Source organism: Limulus polyphemus, unplaced genomic scaffold, assembly GCF_000517525.1.
Source record: "Limulus polyphemus unplaced genomic scaffold, Limulus_polyphemus-2.1.2 Scaffold6335, whole genome shotgun sequence".
Taxonomy (NCBI): domain Eukaryota; kingdom Metazoa; phylum Arthropoda; class Merostomata; order Xiphosura; family Limulidae; genus Limulus; species Limulus polyphemus.
The window spans coordinates 35934-41126 of record NW_013671945.1 but is presented as its reverse complement, the minus strand read 5'-3'; the positions used below and the strand labels follow the sequence as shown (position 1 = coordinate 41126).

At 32.0% G+C, this 5193-nt stretch overlaps 1 long non-coding RNA gene across 1 annotated transcript in view; it reads right to left on the bottom strand.

The window, feature by feature from the left end:
• Positions 1-742: 742 nt before the first annotated feature.
• LOC111089468 overlaps positions 743-5193 on the bottom strand; it is a 14582-nt gene continuing 10131 nt past the window's right edge. The window contains exons 2-3 of the long non-coding RNA XR_002613737.1: positions 3462-3538; positions 743-813 (exon numbers count right to left, since the gene is read on the bottom strand). This is a non-coding gene — a long non-coding RNA (uncharacterized LOC111089468). The remainder of the gene's footprint in view (positions 814-3461; positions 3539-5193) is intronic.

Below are 5193 nucleotides of genomic sequence, written 5' to 3'. Positions count from 1 at the left end.
CTGTAACACATGATATAGACAAAACTAAGATTTTTTATGATCACAAAACACATTGTAACAAACAAAAAGTAACGTTCTTCACCACCTTATAACGCTGTAACACATGATATAGACAAAACTAAGATTTTTTATGATCACAAAACACATTGTAACAAACCAAAAGTAACGTTCTTCACCACCTTATAACGCTGTAACACATGATATAGACAAAACTAAGATTTTTTATGATCACAAAACACATTGTAACAAACAAAAAGTAACGTTCTTCATCAGTTTATAACGCCGTAACACATGATATAGACAAAACTAAGATTCTTTATGATCACAAACTACATTGTAACAAACCAAAAGTAACGTTCTTCATCACTTTATAACGCTGTGACACATGATATAAACAAAACTAAGATTCTTTATGATCACAAAACACATTGTAACAAACCAAAAGTAACGTTCTTCACCACTTTATAACGCTGTAACACATGATATAGACAAAAGCTAAGGTTGTATATATCATCACGTATCCAATATATTATACGTAGATACTACAGATCTTTATCGTCACATAAAACATACAGAATAAAACACGCAACAGATGTATATATATATATATGCTCTACACAGCAGATAAAGTTCTTTGTCACAAATTAGCAGAAAAAGAAAAAAACATGTGATGCATGTATATAACACAAATACAATCTGTTTGGTGTCTGTTAAAAATATAAGGCAGAGGAAAATTGAAAGTAATACCTGGAAGGTCATCCTGGCCTGGCCTGATTTCCGGACAAATATTATTTACGCTATTGGTGAATTCCTCTAAAATACAAAATATATAAATCCTAATTTGAAACTCAAGTAACAACCAAATGAGATAAAAGTATAAAAACTGGTATTATATTGCGATCAGTTCCATCATTTATAACATCACATCTATTTTCGTATTATAAAAAAAGGGTTAATTTCAGATTCCACAATTTAGGTTTTAAGGAGTAGGTATATTCATTGGTAATTCCTCAAAATTCAAAATCAGTTTTAGGAGGTTCAAGCGAAGACACGAAAGAAAAAAAGTCCTTCAGGAAAGGTATTGTTTCAAAGCATTAAATAATTTACTCTAAAAAAATTGTGGTTATCCAGAAGGGTATTTTTGCAATAGAAATATGATTTTTGCCGTCTTTCTAAACCAGTTTAGTGTCTTAAGGCTATATTTTCAGTTATGGACGGAAGTTATGTAAATTCATGATTAATGAAAGGTTGCTTCCCTTATGTGTAATTGTAAAAAAACGCAAAAATGCCTATAAAAACTGCAAAATACAAAATGTGAAACCGCAAATTTGCATGTATCTACGCATGGGTCCAACAAACCTTAATGCTAAATTTGGTGAAGATGCATCAATAGGGGGCGAAGTAGTGGTTAAAAAACGCAAAAACGTCTATAAAAATCTAAAACCGCAAAATGCAAAACTGAAAATTTGTATGTACCCCTTCTTGGGCCTAATGAACCTTCATGCCAGTTTTGGTGAAGATCAATCCACACTCTGCGAAGTAGTTACATGGACATTCAACAGACGGTATTATTATATTTATTTTGTGTTTTATGTTACAAGATTTAAACTCCAGTGTTGAAGCTTTCATCAGATGTCCTGAAGATCCGTTTCTCATGTGTTCGACAGTTATTTTCATGATAAAAATTACTTCGGTTATATAGATTATACAAGTGATGATACACAAACATGATACAAATTACTATACACCTGTCTATACGATGCAAGTAACTATATTTAGCTCTATACATGCTACTGCTACAAATTACTTTTTCTCTATATAGATAAGTCTCGTGTAAGTATAACAATATAGACAATATAAATTATTGTTTAGATGTTTAAACATGATACAAGTTACTATGTGTTGTATATAGGATAGAAGAATTTATATTGTAATATATATAAGTGTTTATCTGCTTATATGCATGCCAGTTTTGCATTTTAAACTGTTTTTACATATATTTGTTATAATATAATGTAGTTCCAGTTTTCATTAAAAACAATCTTTATAATGAATATTAGTGTGACGATCCATTCAATTAAGTCGATGTTAAAATAAATATTTTTGGAGTTAACAATTTTCATCGTTCTTTGAACTGCAGAAATTATGTAAATATAAACTGGCCTAACAAAAAGACGAATATTAAAGATATGTTAAAACATTAGTAAAACAAATCAAATTCTACAAAATAAGCTAGGCCTAGGCAAGGATCAATATTCAAGATGCATTATAACGTTACTAAAATTAATCAAATCGTTCAGAATAAGAAAGAGGCGATATTCAAAATACATTACAACATTATTTATACGAACCAAGTTTGTCTTAATAGGGTAGGCCTAGGCAAGATATGATTTTAAATATACATTAAAACATTAATCATATGAATAAGTTCGGCAAAAAACCGACTAAGCCTAGGCAAGAAATGATGTCCAATGAACAATATTTCCACAAATCGGCTAGATCTGGACAAAAGACACTACTCAATATACATGAGAACACTGTTACTATGAGTAAACTCGCAGCAAAAACACTAGGCCTAGGGAAAGGACGATAATAAAAATAACAAAAAAATATTAAAACGTTGCTAAAATGAGCCAATTCCTTCAACACTGATCAAAATATTTGTTTCCACCTGATTCGAAACTACTGATGAACAACTACGGTGGTGTATTTTATTAACCTTTTAAAATATTTCTAGCGCATTTCGTATTTACGCCACAGCACTTCATAAACATTTTATTTCAGATCTATCTTATTTAAATTATTAAATTTGTTTGCCAGAGGTCGCTCACTAGCTAGAATCCCTTTTGTTCAATACCAGAACTATTAGCTAAGTTAGACCATAAGCTTTAAAAGGTCTAAAGTGCTTCACCATCTACGGCGTTTTGCAATGTTTAATGCTGAACAATAAATAACAACAGTGAAATACATATACATGATTTTTTCCAATTTGATTTAGAGCTAGAAATAACATAAATTCCTTAAATGTCAAATAATAACTAAAAAAAGAGGGGGGAAGGTTCTCTGAAGAAATAAAACAAATAGTGCAGGTGATGTTTAACAAACCTGATATCAAGTGTTTGACAAAAAAACAACTTATATTTATAAAATACGATGTAAATGCAAGTCTTGTAACCTATGATGGTCTCTTTGTCTATACGACCATGCCGTCAAGTTATTTTCGCAACGATGGTTTTCAGAATATATTTTTCTCTTCCTGAACTTATAAAAGTTTGTTTTATTTTGGATATAAGTAAGTAATTTATGGTTACCACCCCTAAAAAAATAGAAATATTAGAAATAAATTTGAATTCATGGTTTTCACTGTATTTGTTATCGTAAAACAAGAATATTATAAAAAAGAAGACATTAATAAAAACAATATATATATATACATATGTATATAAACGTATACTACTCACGTGATAACACGAGGTCCTGAGGAAGCAACGTGATTGCTATGGTAACCAAGGCTAATGGCCACATGTCCGAGAAGGACCTGAAAACAATAGAAATTTACTTGTTTTTGTCTTCCTTTCCTGTCCTAAACACACATATTTATTAAATGCGGCAAATAATAATGCACAGTCGTTAACAGTTTGCAATATTAAAACAAGTTTTTGTTTGTTTATTGTCAAGTATAAAGCTACACAATGGACTTTCATTATGCTGTGCTCACCATGGGTATCGAAACCTGGTTTTTAGCGTCATATGCCTTCAGAAGGGGCTTCAAACAAGCAATACTTTGCTTATGATAAGAAAAGTACACATTAAGTGAAATAAACAGCTTTTATGACCTAAGTCGCAACTAACTGTTTAGCGAGACAGAGATTTAGTGTAATCTAGAGGCACAGTAACGACTCTTATAGTATTCTCAGGTTCGCTGATTTCCCTGCGAATAATTAGCAGAATGGTTCGTCAGAAAATGTCTTGCGGAGCAACATATGAGTTTTCTTAACCTCGACTAAATTTGAAACAAAGAAAGATACTGGACATGAGTTTAAGCTCAATTTCCAAAACACAAGCATAATCACAGTTAAAAGACAAGTGTAGTTAGCGGTAACTGTACATGAAAACGTGGCATTATATGAAAACAAAAAACAATAAACAATGCTATTCTTCTCAGGATACAGGGCTACCCACGAGACTATCAGTTATTACAAAACAATGAATGTTGTATTTTTGGGCCAATACCCGACTTGCCAGTAGAAAATATCCTTGTCACTTTTTATACAGTATGTTCGAGTATGTTCTGTTTTAAAGCAAGTATAATATGTAAGACTTTAATTTAATGACCTAGTTTTGTGAGTAACTAGGACGAGAGAAACTTAGTAATTCTTTTGACCAACATTCTATATTAAGAATACTTACTCAAGACGTACATACATTTTGAAAAATTTATATATTAACTAAGGGAGAAGGAAACACATGGTATGCTTACATATTACAACTAAAACCAAGTCTGGATGTGGAGTAACACTACCGTGACTCCAGTTGACCAAATATGAGGAAACCACAGATGTCCTAAATATTGGAATACCACAATAAGAGGGTAGGAAACACATGGTATGCTTACATATTACAACTAAATCCAAGTCTGGATGTGGAGTAACACTACAGTGACTCCAACTGACCAAATATGAGGAAACCACAGATGTCCTAAATATTGGAATACCACAATAAGAGGGTAGGAAACACATGGTATGCTTACATATTACAACTAAATCCAAGTCTGGATGTGGAGTAACACTACAGTGACTCCAATTGACCAAATATGAGGAAACCATATTTCTAAATATTGGAATACCACAATAAGAGGGTTGGAAACACATGGTATGCTTACATACCACAACTAAAACCAAGTCTGGATGTGGAGTAACACTACCGTGACTCCAACTGACCAAATATGGGGAAACCACAGATGTTCCAAATATTAGAATACCACATAAGAGGGTAGGAAACACATGGTATGCTTACATATTACAACTAAATCCAAGTCTGGATGTGGAGTAACACTACAGTGACTCCAATTGACCAAATATGAGGAAACCATATTTCTAAATATTGGAATACCACAATAAGAGGGTTGGAAACACATGCTATGCTTACATACCACAACTACAACCAAGTCCGGAGTGAAAAATAGACTGGTAC